General features: G+C 47.9%; 1 protein-coding gene across 1 annotated transcript in view; it reads left to right on the top strand.

Moving 5' to 3' along the window:
• Window positions 1–7,464: 7,464 nt before the first annotated feature.
• The window catches only part of FAM180A (family with sequence similarity 180 member A), a 102,794-nt gene continuing 90,719 nt past the window's right edge, over window positions 7,465–19,539 (top strand). Inside the window, exon 1 of the mRNA XM_088459237.1 lies at window positions 7,465–7,600. The gene's annotated coding sequence lies outside the window, so the exon portion shown is untranslated. The remainder of the gene's footprint in view (window positions 7,601–19,539) is intronic.

Raw genomic sequence — 19,539 nt, 5'->3', positions numbered from 1 at the left:
ATAAATCCAAATCCAAATCCAAATCCAAATCCAAAGCCAGTCACCGCAGTTTGGCAAATCCAAATCCAAATCCAAAGCCGGACGACGAATTAGAACCAAATCCAAATCCAAATCCGGCAAAAATGGTCCGGCGCACATCCCTAGTATGAAGACAGCGGGCCATTCCGCAAGAGAAAGGTAAGCAGGAGATATCTGTGATACTAGTGTATAGGGACAGCGGGCCATTCCGGGAGAGGAAGGTAATCAGGAGATATCTGTGATACTAGTGTATGGTAACAGCGGCCATTCCGCCAGAGGAAGGTAAGCAGGAGATATCTGTGATACTAGTGTATGGGGACAGCTTCCATTCCGGGAGAGGAAGGTAATCAGGAGATATCTGTGATACTAGTGTATGGTAACAGCGGCCATTCCGCCAGAGGAAGGTAAGCAGGAGATATCTGTAATACTAGTGTATATGGGGACAGCGGGCCATTTCACCAGAGGAAGGTAAGTAGGAGATATCTGTGATACCAGTGTATGGGGACAGCGGGCCATTCCGCCAGAGGAAGGTAAGCGGGAGATATCTGTGATACTAGTGTATGGGGACAGCGGGCCATTCCGCCGGAGGAAGGTAAGTAGGAGATATCTGTGATACTAGTGTATGGGGACAGAGGGCCATTCCAGGAGAGGAAGGTAAGTAGGAGATATCTGTGATACTAGTATATGGGGACAGCCGGCCATTCCGCCAGAGGAAGGTAAGTAGGAGATATCTGTGATACTAGTGTATGGGGACAGCAGGCCACTCCACAAAAGGAAGTCAAGTAGGAGATATCTGTGATACAGTATCTCCTGCTTTACCTGCTGGATGAATGGCCCGATAACTTAATTTTTACAATTGCAGGTGAAAATTTGCTTTTTCACCTGCTTTTGTGAAAATTAAGTGACGATGAATATTCCCCTAACTGGGTTATATATTACATGCTTGGAGAAATGGATAAAAACTCATACTACAGGCATAACTGCCGGACACAGTCCTGACTCCCTCAAGCACCATTTGTGCAAAGATGTTAAAAAGGTGTCAAACGTGTAACTGGTTCGTATTGGCCAAACCCCTCTGATGTACAGTACAATTGCCTTTGTACAGGTGTTCACACATGTTCCCAGTGAGTGTATCTCAATGTAACCCACGCTGTCTGTCTGGTGGATGTTAGTGTACTTTTCCATTACACCTACTTCTGTAGTAGCCTTGGGTCAGGTACCCAGCTATAGCTCATTTTCTGTCACCTCAGGCTCCTGTGATTGAACAGCAAACAGGTGTCTCCGCACATACAGGTATAATGGCAGCAAAGTGCCTGCTAGTATAGCATTGCACCGTTACCAGCGCTGACAAGAATATGCTTCAGGCCAATTCATATGAGGAAATAATGAGGTAGTTTATTTATACGCAATTATAAACCCCTTCCAGCTTCACTCTCCCGCACATCACTTTCAGTTCTATGTGGCAGTAGCATCAATTGGCCTAATGGGCTGAATATTGGTTCAGTCAACAAAATGGCTGCCCCTATTCTGTGTGGCTGACAGGACTACCTGCAGCAGCGCACAAAAAAAGAAGACAGCTACAGTATTGTATGAATTACATTTTCTATCCATAAAAATGAGCAGACAATTAGGTATTTCTGGAAGTGACAGGTGATTTGGACACAAAACATTAAGGTCTCTCTCATCACCAGAATGTGAAGGGTCCATGGAGACTGAAGCAAGAGATTTCCAAGCCACAATAATGTAAATGACAGAAACATATAAGGCCTGACTGAGTTACACACCAAGTAGAGATGTGCGCAGACCGCCGTATTTTTGGTTTGTTTCTAAAAATCACCCTCAAGAGTTTTGGTTTTGGTTCGGCTTTGGATTTCTTTAAAAATTTATAAAAACAGCTAAGGTCGTGTAACTTGGCTCTATTTATGTTTGTAATTGTATTATTAACATCAAGAACGTTCATTTCCAGTAAATTTTGACCACCTCACAGCACCTGAAATCATGAGGGAGGGACTTAAGGGCTCGATTCAGACCCGCTCGCTAGTTGCGTTCACACGCAATGAAAGCATGCAAATCTGCGATCGCACGGCAAGGCAATAGCATGCCCACTATGTCTTAGCGTGCGATCGTGGTGTGTATGCAGACGCCCACCAGCCTGTCTTAAGATGCCCAGTTATACATGTCATCTCCAGGATGTGTATACAACCATCGGTAGCATCAAGTACCATCGGAAGCAAATGCAGCACTAGTGGTCGACCATACCCTACCACAAGCACTGCGAGTGATTCAGTGTAAAATTCAACCATGTGACATGTACTATGACGCTGCGTCTTAATTATGCACGCCTCTGAATCGCCGTTAAGACACTCAGGCACGCTTGCGTTCACACCACCACTCCCCCATTTCCATCGTCCTCCCCGTCACCACCCACAAAAGGCTTGTCCTGTCACTCAGGCTTGCGAGCTGTCTATGCGCAGCGAGCGAACGCTTCCCGATCACATGGACTAGTTCCCGCACGTGCACTGCGTACGCATGCGCAGAATGCAAACATCGTCAGGCTGCGTGCAAACACAGCCTAGCGAGTGTGTCTGAATCAGACCCTAAATGCGATCCAAAACACCCAACATCCTGGTTTTTAGCTCTGAGTTCAAAACTTGGCGAGATGGCCCGAGTCGGGACTCGGTTCTTCTACTCGGATTCCCAAAGTGATCTGTGGCGGGATGCATGACGCATCGCATTCGGGATGGAATACATCCCACCAGCCTTAGCGTGCATGCCAGCGTTAGTAACGCCGGTATGCATGAAGAACACCGTAAAGGACAGCTCTCTCGGTAAGAGTAGTCCCTTGCGAATGAGGAATTTCCGGCTTTATGTTGCTGCCTAGGTGACACCCAGATATGCAAAGATGCACATGTTAACTATGGCGCCTGCACAGTTTTATAAAACTCGCTAGGTGCGGCTGCATTCGGACTTGCCTGGGCGGTGCAAGCCAGGCTCAGGCTGTTTCAATTTTAGGTTCATTGTAAATAAACAAAGCTTTTGGGTGTTGAGAGCCTCAGGTCAAGTTATGATACCCCTTTTATTCCCCTTTCCTCTTCTTCTTCTCCAATTTTTTTCCTTTTTTGCTACATGTCATCGGTTTTTGTTTATTCTTTGATCTTTTGCTTTTCCGTTGGTGCTCATAATGTATATTGGTGGCAACGACTGGGCATCCTGTAGCTCATGGATATGAGGGTCTCCATCTATAGTGATTTGGAGAGGATTGTGGCTTGGTGGCTTTTTGCTGGGTGCTGTGGGCGGAGATTATTCCGCAGTGGGTGTGGGGAGGCGTTTTTTGTTGTCGGGGGTTTTGAGTGTGGCCTGGAGGAGGGTCAACTTTGTGGTGGGTCCTGTGTTTATTTTGGATGGTGTGGTCATAGCTTATCCATGGTTGACCAGATTTAGGGATGTCCATCTTTTCAACCCAACTGTGTTCCCTATAATGAGGAGGGATGATTACTGTTTATTGAAGCTTTAGTTGTGGGGATTTAGGAAGTCAGGGGTTAGTGTTTGGGGACGGGGTGGATCTTGGTTAAGAACCTTGGTTGGCGGAAGAGAACGGTAGCAGTCGCTATCTGCTTTTAGATCTTGAGGTGCTTTCCCTACCAAAACATGGGTTAGGCTGATTCTACCCTACTGGGGTCAGCGGTGCCACCGGTCCAGTGAGCCTTTTTGTTGTGCCATTGGTGTGGGAGGTGGATACCTTGAGTGGTGGTGATGGGCTGGCACTTGACCTCCCTTCAAGGTCTACATGGAAGTTAGTGCAGATGGTGATCCTTTTCTCCCGCTTGCCCAATTATGTAGTCGGGTAAGTATTTAATGATTTATTCTAAAATAAAACTGTCCTTTCTTTTCCATATATAAATATATATATATATATATATATAAATAAATATATATATATATATATATATATATAAGATATGTGGCGCCTGGTCATTATTTTATTATAGCTATGTTTAAGTTGTTTACCTTGCATTGGGGGGGGGGGCAATCACATATCAGACAATAAAACATTAGAAGCTGAGCGCCTGGATAAACCTTTATATCTGTATGAGGGGTCAGAAATGCCAGCATTCAAATGACAATTATCATGAAATTGAAAAGACAATGGAAGTTGCACATAATATGTATTAGGAACATCCTATAGAAAAAAAACAACACAAGAGGATTTATGCTGATAAATAATATAACTCCTGCAGATGAGTGTCTTTGGGCACGTGCTCAATCACATAAATGAAGCAGGCCAATAACTTGGCAGAGCAAGTGCTTGTGTTCTGTCTGTTGGTATATTTCTGCTACTGCACCTCCTCCATGTTGTTCCATACCTGAAGCATTTGTACCTAACCAAGATGGCTGCCATAGGTTAGTCTAAGCATGCGTAGCACCATCTTGGTACTGAGTTTGAGCCCCGCAGTGGTAGTCACTCCGCTCCGCGGGGACCTGCAGATACCTGCATTTGTCCTGTGATCCTGCCTACATACATGACCGGCTGGTCCTCTGTATGCTCCGTGCCACCTATATTGTAAGCTCTGCTCCATCACCCCCAGGGTCGTAGAGCACTGTGCTGGACCCTGGTACGTTTGGGGAGCAAGGCCTGTTGTAAGGAGCAGTGATAAAAAAAATAGAAAGAATTACTATATGCTGCGTCGCAAAGCCATGTAGGAAGGGGAAGGCGTTATCAGTGTGATGCCACTCCTCCTGCACAGCCAGAGGAGCTGATCAGCGGCCTCCCTGGTCCCACTGCCGCTGACAGGTAAGGGAGGGAAAGTGTGTGGCAGAACCAGGCCCCCTGCTGAGCCCCTCCATCAAGTCCATGTTATGGTTCCTGGAGGGACTCGAGGGTGAATGTAGAGCCAATTGGCGATAACCTTGAGGGCTGGTAGTGGCCTTTATAGTCGTGGCCAATGGACTGGTGATGTGAAGCAGCCTTGAGGCTTTGGAGCTGGCTTGGAGGCTGATTGTGGCCTTTATAGTCATGGCCAAGGGACTGATGGTGGGAAGCAGCCTTTGGGCTGATGAGACTCAGGTGAGGTATGCAACAGAATGTGGGGCTGCTACCAGTGCCGCTGGGATGATACTGGCGACGGTGTGTGAGGTTGCGCACCTGGAACGCTGAGCTGCTACCACTGCTGCCGGGTTGACACTGGCGACGGTGTGCTTAATAGCGCACCTGGAACGCAGAGTTGCTACCAGTGCCTCTGGGATGACACTGGCCACTGTCACGATCCGGTGCAAGTGATCCTCTGTGGAGGACAGTTAGCCGGGGGGTCCGGGTGACTAGGGGAGTGACTGTGGCTAGGTCTCCTAGTTGCGGCCGAACCCAGGTTTGGCTAGACCTGCCCAGAGGCGCGGAGTCTAACTCACTTGGTGGTTTTCTCCAGTGACCCCTCCAATTGGGATTTGGTTTTCCGCTGCACCAAGTGAGCAGGTCGCGGCCCTCTGGACAGGTACCTGGGAATGGCAGAAGACCGGAAACTATATTGAATGCTATGATACTGGAGGTGAACCGAATGCTTGAACTCTGGAGCTGGATCTGAATGCTTAGAAAACAGGGAAAAAATCTGGATGCTAGAACACATGTAATGAACTGGAAATACTTAATATGTTGGTGCTAATTTGCACAGACAAGATACAGAGCAGAGTGGATAAAGGCAAATACTGGGAGTGCTGGAAATGCTGGTACTGCTTTGCACAGACAAGACACAGAGCAGAGTGGACAAAGGTAAATACTGGAAGTAACAGATTCTGGAGCTGATTAGCACAGTGAGACACAGAGAGAATACAGGCATATACTGGGAAAGCTAGGAATGCTGGTGCAGATTTACACAGACAAACACAGGTCTGTAGACTGGCTGGGAATGCTTAAAGAGGCAGCTGGGAGCTAATTAGTACTAGCAGGTAATCTGATACCTCAGTAGCACATATACAAAGACACACAGATATAGAAAAACATGGTACTAGGAGAGAACTAACTCTCAAAGGGCTCTATTTACTACAATCCGCATATTGAATGCGGATTGTAGTGTGATATTACCGAGTGAATTCGCATTGCGAATTCAGGCAATATCACAGGGATTTACTATATTTACTATAAATCCCTTGCAGGGACAGAGCTTGTGATAAAGCTCTGTCCCTGTGGATCCCATCCACACTCTAGTCGCGGTATTTTCTGAAAAAATACCGCGACTAAGAGCTCGCGCATGCGCCGACCCACCATCGTTGCTACCCCCCACCGACGCAAAGAAGTTGAACAGCAGTTACTTGTTCCTGAAGTCATACTTCAATAACCCTGGGTGGCTGATCATTGGATCAGAGGATCAGCTGAGTGACCACAGAACTATCATTGGGAGAGACTAGTCAGGTGATATGAGCCAACATGGCTGCGCCAATGCCCAGCACCCCGGAAACCAGGACGCATGCATGAAAGCCCTAGCGGACCCCAGGGAGAATACTCAGTCACCATTCACCTCCACTCCCAGCGTCTGGACACCTAAGCCCAAGGACCCCAGCACAGGGGTGAGTAGCGGCTGATTCCAGGCCGCATCCTGACAGCCACCGGATGATGATAAACGCTTCTGGGATAGGAAGCGCTCCGTGCTGCCCAGATGGTACAAGCGGCACGTGTGGATGAGATGCAGGTGGAGCCGCCTGGATGGAGTAAACGGCACATACGAAACACAGCTAGACTGACTCAGGAACTCAACTGACAAGCAGGAGACAGGAACCGGAAGTACGAAAAAACTTCTATCACCGGCATGGAGTGCTGGGCTGGCTGGAATTTAACAGAGACAGAGGGCCTGATTCAGACCCGCTCGCAAGCGCTTGAACGCTCACATGGTGGGCTCTGCGCACACGCAGTGGCTGCACTGCGTGTGCGCAAGCCCCGGAGACAGAAATTCTCTCGCTCCGTGGCTCACTACAAGAGGAGCAGCTGTCGATGTTGATCGACAGCTCGCCCTGTTTTGTAGGCGTGGTGGGGGGGTGGCTTCACAAACGGAGCCGTTCTCAAGCGAACGAATGCCGTTTGTGGGCGGCCCCATTGACATCACCAGTGATGTCAGTGGGAGAGCTTCCGGCTCTATTAGAGCCGGAAGCTCTCTGGGGCTTGTGTCCACGAGACCCTACCACAAGGGTTTAGTCGCAAACCCCGATGGTCGCGATGGTCTTGACCATCACGACCATCATCCTGGCTGCTCGCAATAGCTGTGGGTGGTCACCCACAGCTTCGCGAGCGGCCACGAGGCCGCATAAAAAAAACGCCCTGATTCAGAGCGTCCTTCTCTGAATCAGGCCCAGAGTCCAATCAAAGCAAGTCTCCCTTAATGACAGATTATAGAGCACCTGGGCTCAGACAGAATCATGGTGCATCAGCATCAGGTGCAATCAATGTGCACCTGATGCTGCACACACAGACAGGCAGTAATTAATGCTGTGCCTCAGGCTGGAAACTGCAGATTCTAACAGTCCATGCCCGGGTAATTAGTATCGGCCACAACCCCCTCCCTCTTGGTGCCCCTGATCACCTCTATCTGTGCACAGAACTGTGAGTATGGCTGTACTGTCACTGAGCACTACAATAAACACTAGTTCTATGTTAAGTCTATCTGCCTGGCGTGTCTACCAAACTATTATCCGCTGGTGTCTACTAATAACATCTAGTATACAAATATCAACACCCGACCAACCACCCTCCTGTTGTCTCCCAGCACTGGTCTTCTTCAGATGCTCCTGTTAGGGGTAGTATTGCACTGACCTTCCAATGCTCATCTGACATAAATTTGGCCATCCTGGCCTTTTGGGACTTAAAAGTGATGCTACTGTAATAATGATTTAGAAAGTCTGAAAAGTTTTCATTCTAAATGCTTTATTCTGGCCTAGTGTTCTGTTCCATTTACACTGTTGCAGCACTGTTCAGGTAGATTTGATAACACCCGCTGTTCCCCCCACCTGCTGAGTCTCTAATCTTTAATGGAACTATTGATGAGTTGGGTCATTTAATTTTTTTATGTGTTATACAAACAAAATATATTCATTTCACCTCTAGAGTGACATGTCAGCACCCAGCATGGGTCACCTGTAATACTATGCGTTTTCCTCTCTCCGGATAAATATAATGAATCTTGTATGAATTATAGAAACATCTTAATCCTATGAACTGGTTCCTCATTGTGCGGAGGGGGGGATTAGTGTGTTAAAAGCATATTAACCAAGAGGAGGGGGAGAGCCGTGTCTGGGTCAGAGGGCTAACCATTAACAGATAACATAAAATGCTGCTTTTAAGGGATTGCTCTGTGCTACATGAAGCCTTACACCTGTGTAATACGTCGGTGCTGCAGTGCGCGAGGTCAGCACGGCATTGCACAGGGACTATCTGTAAAGAGGACCAGTGACCATTTTATTTACAGCAAATAATAGATGTTATTATAATGTACTAAGGGGTCTATTTACTAAGCAGTGTTAGGAGACAGAGTGAAAAGTGATAAAGTGCCAGCCAATCAGCTCCCACCTGCCATCTCACAGGCTGTGTTTGAAAAATGACAGTTGGGAGCTGATTGGCTGGCACCTTATCACTTTTCACTCTGTCTCCTAACACTGCTTAGTAACTAGACCCCTATGGATTTTATTGCAGCTCAGACTCTTCCGTTATCTGCAGTCTCTATAATTCCAATGCTCCCAGTCTCCGAACAGGAGGCAGCAGAGCGAAGGTGAATATCTTCCATTTTGCTTCAAAGTCAGTCAAATCTGCCATGAGAAATAGTGGGCCCCGAGGTTTGAGGGCCACTAGTGGCCACACTAGGAATTTCAGGCCCCATTTGTAGATGCTGCTGTGTAGGCATGGTCATTGACCATTGGTGGTTAAGAACAGTGGTGCAAGTAGATTTTGTTTTTTGGGCATGGCCATGCAGCACAGGGACATGGGCCCTCATTCAGAGCCACTCGCTAGCGGCAGTACGCTCGTTCCGAGCGATGTTCGCACATCTGCGCATGCGTACGGTTTTTAGTACGCATGCGCGAACCAGTCAGTGTGGCCGAAAATCATTTGTACGCAATATAGCGAGTGCCTGCTATTTTGAGTGACAGAATGAGGCATATGTGGGTGGTAACAGGGGAAGGTGCTTGAAAACGGGGAGTGGAGATCCGATCGCAGGCGTGCTTAAAGGTCAAAACGGGCGTTTTATGGGTGTGCATAATTAATACAGCAGCGTCAATGTCCACGTCACTTGGTTTTTTTTAACTCAGAACTGCTCGCAAAATAGCGGTTGAAAAAACCAACCACAAGAATAGCGAGCAGTTCATATCCTGTTCGATGTACTCGATTAATCTAATAAATAGCAGACATGACGTATGGTACGAGCAGCCAGGGGGCGTTTTTATAAAATAAACGAGCGTATGTTTTGCTCGCTCGTTCAGACTTAGAGGTGTGAACAGACTGCAATGTGCGAACGGATCATTTGCATAGCCACCCCTTGTTTTTGAACGAACGAACGCAAATAGCGAACGGCTCTGAATGAGGGCCATGGTCCCATGTTATAGGGGCATCTCCGCAATACACGTCCCCCGTTTCTCATCACTCTAGGGGGAAGCGACTAGTAATTTCTTAATGGTACACTGTACTAGCCCATACCGCCTTACTTGCACCACTGGTTAACAACCATTGACGGTTTGCCACCAATGGTCAATGATTTTTCCATCAATGGCAGATCCGATGGTAGTCCGCCATTGATGGCAAAAACTCAAAAATTTATTTTTTTTTTGCCAATGCAAGAGGAATGGACCCCCCCCCCCATTCACACACACGCGACACAGTGCTAAGCCCCCTCACATCGCCGATCGGTCTAACGCCCACTCTTTAGGGCAAGCAGGAATGTCCATTGATGATTGAAACCATGAATGATTTCTCGCCAATGGTTTAATGTAATCGATGCGTAGGAGACCATCGATGGTTAACCCTCCAATGGCAATCCCTACTGCTTTAAGGGCATGGCTGTGCCTCTTCACAGACCTGCACACCTCTCTGTGCCGCCGGCCCCCTCTCTTTGCCCATGGCCCCACCCCCATCACTCATTATTTTTATCTTATAACCTTGACAATGGACAAGACTTTGATGCGAGTTCTAGGTCCATATAGACCCTGCACGTACTTAATGCTCATGTCACCACAATATCCTGCACTGAAGGGTCTAATGATCATCTCTAGGGAGGTAGTTTAGGGCAGTTACCTTCAGAAGAAAGAAATGAATTAGTCAGCAAAGGTTACTACTTATTTTCCCTTGTGTACTCCCCGCTGGCATGCACAGGGAAATACACAGTGGGAGGGGCATCGACAACACTACAGCCTGTATGTTTGAGGTCAGCAGGACTAGCAGAGTCAAGGGAAGATGTAGCAAATCTTCTAAAGAGGCCAATTGGAGACGTCGTTGCAGCAGGCAACTTCTCCACTTGTCCTGTTTAGCAGGTTTGATACACCTCCCCCTAAGAGCGCTCCTCGACTGTTACAGATTTCAAGGAACCAGGAGTTCAAGAAGACAAGCCATCAGAGGTAGGCAGATTGGGATTCACTGTGTTAACTTTAAAGCCTGACTATACTACATTTTTTCCACCTTTTAAACGGCCTTAATTTATTACCTTTCACATGTTCTCCTGCAACTTTTACTAACTATGTTGCTACAGCTTCGTCCTGTACCATTGAGCCACGTCTATATTTCTTCTGGCAAAGTTTCGGTTTCCCGGAATACAGGACGGAGCTCCTCTCTGGAAACGAGTTATCTACAGCGCAGACAGCACAGTGTAGTATATAGGTCATAACTCAAATAAACAACTACTTCTGAATATATATATATGGCTAAAAAGTACAGAGAGAAGCTAGAAAGATAAAGCAATACATTTATTATAAGCTGCAGGAAGATGTGTGCAAGTAAATCATTGAAAGTCGCCTGAAAGCAGACAGCTCTATGAAGTTTTAGATGTTGAGTTGTTCTTTGAAGGCCCTTGATACATACAGTACTGCTCTATAACATAGTCCTTTTGTTATTGTCCAATTCTTTTATTACGTCCAGTTGTTTAACAATCATTTGTTACTTGAGGGTTACATATCATCTGACAACATTCGAAAGGTGTTGCCTGACCCTGCTCCTCCCCTCATCCCTTTAGCTTGTTGATCCTTTCCATTACTGACTTTGCGTTGTGACATGACCACTCTACCGTATTATCTATTATGGCTAAGCTGTGGCAGCTCCGTGTACCTGATCTTGCTTGTTGACAATTCTCCAAACTATCACGCTAAGGACCAGCTGAGGGGCGGCGAACTGCGTGCCAGGTGCAGCACAGTCCAAACTTCCTTGCCGGGGTTCCTGGTGAAAATATATGGATTCACCAGTAAAACCGCCATTACATAAGACTTTGGGCCTGATTCAGACCCGGTCGCCAGCACTGAGCGCTCGCAACCGGGTCGATGTTTTCCCACTGGGCATGCACACGACGGAGCCGGCTCCATCATGCGCGAGACCCGGCTAGCGATGGTGATTGACAGCTCGCCCCATTTATCTATTAGAGCCAGAAGCTCTTTGGGGCTTGCGGCCACGAGACCCTACCACAAGGGTCTCGTCGCAAGACCATCTAGACCATCGCGACCATCATCCTGGCCGCTCGCTATAGCTGTGGGTGGTCACCCGCAGCTATACAAGTGGCCAGGAGGCAGCACAAAAAATCAAAAACGCCCAAATTCAGAGCGTCTGTCTCTGAATCAGGCCCTATGTTCCTTTGTTATTGGTAGAGCAAATACTAGCGGGTGGTAGTATCCATATATCTGTACTAACCCATGACAAAGGTGATTGGAAACACAGGGTATGATTGGGATAACTTTGCACTTCTCTCCCGATTTATGCCGTCCACAATAGCCAGGACTCCCATATCTAGGTTGTGGTCATACCAGACAAGGGCGTGGTTGGGTTTTAGTATGTGGGTCAGGGTGTGGCGATTGCTGATCATGGCATGTCCTTTTGGGTCCTACGTTTTTGCCTTGGAATGTTGGGTCGTAAGGATTTTCATTGTACGTTTACCCGCAAGCTGAGTAGTAACAATTGTTTTTAAGGACTCCAATATAGATTCTACATTGAGGTATTCTAAATGTACTAGGAAGCTTCCTGCAGGACAGGACTGTCTGATGCATAATGAAGAAGACATTGACTATGAGAAACGTTGTATAAAATCCTCCATCCACCTTTCAAAATTTTGAATGTTTCTTATACCCCCAAAAGATAAAAAAAAATTTGGTTGGATTCCAATATTTTGTGTTATTCCAGGAGAATCATTGCCTGGGAATCTCACTCCATTAAATTGGTACCCACTTGTTTGGCAGGGTATGACCAGGCTCTCCTTATTCTTGACATCATTGTGTTGGCAATCAACAGAGGGGGGTAGGGTGGGTACAGTGCAGTATACCCGAGCCTGGCAGGGGGCCCGGTTCAGTCAGCGAGAGACATACAGGGGTCTATTTACTAAGCCTTGGCTAAAGATAAAGTGGATGGAGATAAAGTACCAGCCAATCAGTTAGTAACTGTCACTTTACAGACTCGTGTTCGAAAAATGACAGGAGCTGATTAGTTGGTACTTTATCACCATCCACTTAATTTCTCTCCAATGCTTAGTACATAGGCCCCTAGGCCAGGGCCAGATTAAGGGGAGGGTGACAGGGGCAGTCGTCCTGGGGCCCCAACACACAGAGGGGCTCCCACACTAGAGCACACAGGGGGGTTTCTGTGTACCTAGATACACCCCCCTGACGGTCCAATTCCCCCCGTCACCGTCCGTAATAGGGTGGAGCCAATACGTCAAGCCCAGAGCCCGTATCACCCGGGAATCACGACATTACGCTGCAAGGGGCGGGGACCTAGTGATGTGAGGTGCCCGCCCCCATTAGCAACTTGCGGCTGCTGCATACAAATGTAAGTGTGTCTGTGTACTGTTTTATTGTGTATATATGTGTATGTGCTATTGTATATACCGTTAGTGTGTGTATTCTGTGTATGTGTTAGTGTGAAGAATGTGTTTATGTGTGTGTATACTTTATATGTGTGTGTTAGTATGTTATATTTAATATATACGTTTGCTATATATATATATATATATATATATATATATATATAGTGTGTGTGTGCACGCATGTTTAACATACATGTTTCGGTAGGCTCCGTGTGGTGGGTGGGGGGAGTAGGCTCCATGTGGCTTGGTGGGGGCTCCCACAACTTAGTTGCCCCAGGGCCCCCCAAGCCTTAATCTGGCCTTGCCCTAAGCAATGCCCACATTTCTGCATGCGCATACTTCACATTGCACAATAGGCTGAGCAGGGTATGACCGTGTCCCCATGATTGGCTACAATCTGTCCGACATCTCGGCAGCCCCGGCTATCAACACCTGTCGGACGGTATCCTGATCCTCCTCCCCTCTCCCTAACCCTCCCTCCCTAATTCCTAAACCTAACCTTCCCCTCCCCGCACCCTAAACCTTACCCTCCCTGCTTAGTGCCTAACCCTAACTCCTAACCCTCCCCCCTAACCCTGCTACTTACCTTCCGGATGCTGGCGGTCGGGATGCCGACGCCGGGATTCTGACAGGTGTCGGATTCCGGCGCCAGTATTCTATGCACCGTCATCCCCTGCGCCAGGATACTGAATGTAGCCCTTACAAACAACTAAAATCCCTTCTAGAAAAATCCACTGAAACTGGGCCAAACAGATGAATAATATATAAGTATATAACCTATTTCACAGAGTAGCAGCCTAAATTGTATGCCCAAGGACAAAACGAATAATTTTAAAATACTACATAGTACATACATATCAGTATATATACATATTCATCCACTTTACTGTAGCAGTAAGAATAGGCTGAACAACATCCAAGCATTGGACTTTTTACTAAAGAGCCTAAAGAACTTTTTACTAAGGGGCCTATTCAATATTAACATGCAACCTCGGCGCACAAATGATGCATCTGACTAGCCACGATTTGCAGTGTCAGATGCAAATTAATGGGAACAATTCAGAATCGCTCCGGGGCCATGGTTTTCCCACGATCCATAACAGCAACACTTTCAAAATTAATTAGTAGCGGAGACGGTTTTCACTGCCACAGAGTTATTGTACAAGCGTGATTAGGTCACGCCTGCTGCGCACAGCTCGGGCCGGAGGAGGCAGAGGGATCTGATTGGATCCCCCTTCGCACTCAGGATTTCCTTCCTGTAGGAAGAAGGGGGGCCTCAGTGGGCTAAGTCCATCAGAAGATGCCGTTATTAGTACCCACATCAAGCTCCGAAAACTTTCATTAATCAGAGCTTGATGAATGGACAGCGGGCAGATTAGGGCAGTAATAGGTCTCTTATTTAAAACATGTGGAAATGACTGCTCCAGCATGTATAACGGACCCACTGACCTTGATGAACAGACCCCCTAATACATAGAAATCTGTTGCCATATAAAAGCCCAACACTGCAGGCTGATTACTCTTATACAGGTCAGATTTTGGGGTTTATTTACTAAGCTGTGTTAGGAGATAAAGGGCCTGATTCAGAGCTGGACGCTCTAACAGAGCGCTCGCTCTGAATCAGGGCCGGCTCTCTGTTTTTTTAGAGCGGCCTCCGGGCCGCTCGCATAGCTGTGGGTGACCACCCACAGCTATAGCGAGCGGCCAAAATGATGGTCGTGATGGTCAAGACCATCGTAACCATCGGGCTTGCGACAAGACCCTTGTGGTAGGGTCTCGTTGCCGCAAGCCCTAGAGTGCTATCGGCTCTATCAGAGCCGAAATCTCTCCCACTGACATCACTTGTGATGTCAGTGGGGCCGGCCCCAGACGGTAGGTGTTCCCATGGGAACGCCTCCGTCTGGCCAGCCACGCCCCCGGGCTGCCCACCTAAGGGGATGTGCTGCACTCAACATCGACAGCACGCCCCCTTTGGTACGAGACCTGGAAGGACGGCTTGCCCGTCGCTATCCGGGTCTCGCGCATGCGCACGGCTCCGTCGTGCGCATGCTCACTGGGCCAACATCGACCCGCTTGCGAGCGCTTAGCGCTCGCGAGCAGGTCTGAATCAGGCCCAAAGTGAACGGTGATAAAGGTACCAGCCAAACACAGCCTGTGACATGGCAGTTAGGATCTGATTGGCTGGTACCTTACCTCCGTTCACTTTATCTCCTAACACAGCTTAGTAAATAGACCCCATAATTACAATCTATTCATTCTGCGGATACATGCATCTCTGTGCTGGCCATCGATGGGTTTTAACCATCAGCAGAAAACCATGAATGGTTTTTTCAATGTGGGGGAATCGCCATCGATGGCATTAAAGTAAAAAAAAAAAAAACACTTGCCATCGGTCATAGGGCCTGATTCAGCAAGGAACGCAGATGCTAATACGCACGCAATTGGTCGATGTTTGTGCTCTGCGCATGCGTATGCCTCACATTGCGCGCGAGCTAGCAATTGCGATGGGAACTGCGTCTGCATAGGCTACGTGGACCCAGAGCACAGTGATAGACAGGAAGTGGGGGGTCGGGCAAACGCAGGGGTGCCAGTGCGTTTCTACGCAGGGGTGCCAGTGCGTTTCAACGCAGGGCTTGTGCAAGTGTGTATATGGGTCCGATGTTACCGATGGTTTCGCTATGTTCCCCTAGTATACGGATGTGAGTAAGGGGAAGTGGGCGTCCTTATGTCAGGTTGCGATCGCAATGTGAATGCAAATATTTACATATCACCGCTGATATTAGCAACTGTGCTGCGTGCATATAAGCAGAATAGCGATCTGTAGTGATTCAGGTCCATAGATGGTTGCCAAACCATCGATGGTCAATGGCCATCCCTAATGCATCGTCGTTCTAAAGCTAAAACGACAGCACAAAGCACCATGGGGCCGCTGCCCCAACTCTTCACAATCCCCAGGAAAGCTGCTGCACCGTCACTTAACATCGCACAAGCAGTCGCACTAAGCTGTAAGTGTAAGAAGCCATTTCTGGGAGATAAACTGGGATTTTATTTTCCGTCTGCAACGCTTCAACAAGTGCAGCTGAGTCACGGGCGTACATGAGCTGCGGTGGGATCTGGCGCTACGCTCAACCGACGGAACTGCCCAAAGCAATTTTCCCTCCCTTGCTTCAGTAAACTAATAAATTGCTACACACACATCATTAACATTTAAAAGATTAAAACTGTACAAACAGAATATGGGCTATTGGCTACAAATAACAAACCTTATTTTTCCCAAAGTTACTAATGCTCATTTGCAAACCAGCCGGCAATAATAATTTTTTATTTATGCGAGTGCCTCTGCTTGTTCCAGCACATTAGAAGGGGGGCACGGAATCATCCGGACCCATGAGCACCTTAAATATTCAACTGGCACCAAGATTTGCATATTTGTGGATACACCTGAAAATATGGCACCATGCACAGAGGCAGAAGCGTAACTAGACTTTTTTGTGCCCTGTACCAGAGAGAGCATTGGTGCCCCCCCACCCATTTTTAAATAGGGACATAAGAGAGCATACCTGAAAAAGGGGCATGGCCTCATGGGGAAGGGCCAGGGAAGAGATAGGGGAGGCCTGGAGATGCTGGGGATAAATAGGGACATAAGATAGTGCTCCTGAAATAGGGCCATGGCCTCATGGGGAAGGGCCAGGGAAGAGATGGGGGAGGCCAGGAGATGCTGGGGATAAATAGGGACATAATATAGTGCACCTGAGAGAGGGCCATGGCCTCATGGGGAAGGGCCAGGGAAGAGATAGGGGAGGCCAGGAGATGCTGGGGATAAATAGGGACATAAGAGAGTGTACCTGAGAGAGGGTCATGGCCTCATGGGGAAGGGCCAGGGAAGAGATAGGGGAGGCCAGGAGATGCTGGGGATAAAAGAAGAGGAAGCTACAAGTGAGAATGATAATAAACAGTACAATTGACAGGCCCAAACAGCGCCCCCTGCCCTGCGGTGCCCTGTGCCATGGCACTGGTCGTACTACCCTAGTTATGGCCCTGCACAGAGGGTCAAGACAAAAATCACCGGGGCAGCAGAGGAATAGTCACCTGCTCCGGTGATACTGGCCGGGTGAGGTGAGGGTCAACCAGGGCTCTAACTAGGGGTGTGCAACCAGTTTCACCACTGCTTCAGTTCTGGGGGACAACTTATCACTTCACCAGATGAGTTACAGCCAATATCCACATGCTTGAGCCAGATACCTGACTTGTGCATGCAAAGTGAATATAGGGCCTGCTTCTGTAAGGATCGTAATTGCAAAGCTGCGATCCTTTGCATATATGGTAATGCAGTAGGAGACATCACGCCCTCTGTGCATTACTTAACCGAGCTGCGTTGTTCAACGCAGCATTGGTTAACCTGCGCACCATCGGCCGCAGTTTACAGGAAGAGGCCAGGAAATCTCTGTCATCCGACGGAGATCCTGGCCTCTTCTCTCCCCCCCTCCCCAATGGTGGTGACACACCTCAGTTGCGGGTAATGGAGGCTGTCGCCGCCACCTCCCCGCCTCCAATCGACAGTCTGCTGCCAGTTTGCAAGCGAACTCGCAGACCCGTTCTGCACATGCACAGAATGGGTCTGGCGCCTGCGCAGATTTCCGAACATCAGGAACCTGCGTTCAGCAGTGCACTAGCGAATCAGGGCCCATAGTGCCCAGATTTAATAAAATAAAATATTTTAAAATATTTTTACATTAAAATAGTGCATTTATTCAAAGAGTAGTGAATAGAGGGGCCTGATTCAGACCCGCTCGCGAGCGCATAGCGCTCGCAAGTGGGTCGATGGTGGCCCAGTGCACAGTCGCAGCGTGTGCACTGTATTTGTGCGAGCCCCGGAGCGAGCGCAAAAAGCACTCGCTCCGTGGCTCACTACAAAAGGGCTTGCCCCGTTTTGTAGGTGGGGCGGGGGGGGGGTGGTTTCACAAATGGAGGCGTCTCTTAAGGAACGCCTGCCGTTTTGTGGGTGGCCGCACAGACATCAGCAGTGATGTCAGTGGGGAGCTTCCTGCTCGATCAGAGCAGGAAGCTCCCTGGGGCTTGCGGTTGCCGAGACCCAACCGAAGGGGCTCGTCGCAAGCCCCGATGGTCGCGATGGTGTTCACCATTTGCGACCATCAACCTTAGCTTAGCTAGCGACCAGGAGACCGCACTAAAAAAAAGGAAGCGGCCGCCCTCATTCAGAAAGAGCGATCGCTACTTGCGAGCGCCTCTGAATGAGGCCCAGAGTCCCAATCTTCGTCACCTTGGAGAATGTAGAAAAATAATGTCCTGTTGCCAGCGTATAAAGGCAGGTGTGGTATATTTTGTCGACAATCATCCTGTCGACATAAGAATGTCAACATTGGCCAAGTCAACCTTCGGCTGTCGCATCTCTGAGAATTCCCCTGTGTGTGCTTTGAGGGGATAATATAAACACTACTGATGTTTGGAAGAATCAATGATGTTTATTGACACAGGGTATAGTGCAGGAAAAAGCTGAAACTAAGCAGGATGAATAAACAGGATACAAATGAACCAGTAATGAATTCAGTCCAGAAATGGATACTCAGTGAATAATATGGGAAAGTCCAAGAGTGCACTTAGGCAATAACTCAAATGGTACCAGACATTGGATAATGGCAGTACAGTTATATATACACAATATAACCGACTACTGCAGGTATAAGCTCAGGAGCAGGTGGTGATAATAACACAGCACTGAGCTGCCTGGAAGCAGGGGGTGAGACACAGGAACAGATAAAAGAACATGGTAACTCACTGCTATAGAACTGTCCAGGAACTGGAGCAGGTTTTCTGAATAGCACTGGAGTTGATTGCAGAATGCTGAGGAGCAATACTGAGAAGATTATCAGAAACTGACATGATGATCTGGCTCAGAAAGAACTGTGGAGCAGGTTTAAATAAGACAGTCAGAGGTGCAGCCCATAGCTGCTGGATCATGTAATTAACACAGGCGTGTAGGATCACCAAACAGCATATGGAACCAGATTGACTATAACATTGCGATGTAGCACCACTGGTAGAACAGCGGTACTGCAGCGGTACTGCACACTGTACAAACATCTGCACTCCCTGACGTTACAGACATCTTGCAAATGTATGAGTTTCTGGGGCACACAGAGAGGAGAAAGGGTTGGTTATAGAATACGCAAGCCCAGATTACTGCATATATGATTTTATTATTTGTAATAAATTTGCAGTAAATTAACCATTTGGAATATTTAACCCTCTGAGGGCATGATTCAGCAAGGAATGCAATATAGCGTACGCACGTAGTTCACTGCGATAGTATGCTAATAGTGTTCGCAATGCCGCAGCAGCACTACATAAAGACGCCCACTTTACTTTACAGGCACATCCATAATGGTTAGCAAGACTGCGAAAACATCGGTACAATCGAGTAACATCAGACCCATAAGCACAGTTAAGGCCGCACTCAGGAATTGCTTCAGCGCACGCTAAG

Source organism: Taudactylus pleione, unplaced genomic scaffold, assembly GCF_031769625.1.
Source record: "Taudactylus pleione unplaced genomic scaffold, aTauple2 ptg000903l, whole genome shotgun sequence".
NCBI lineage: Eukaryota > Metazoa > Chordata > Amphibia > Anura > Myobatrachidae > Taudactylus > Taudactylus pleione.
Note: the sequence above shows the minus strand (reverse complement) of the source record. Positions and strands in the feature narration are given on the sequence as shown.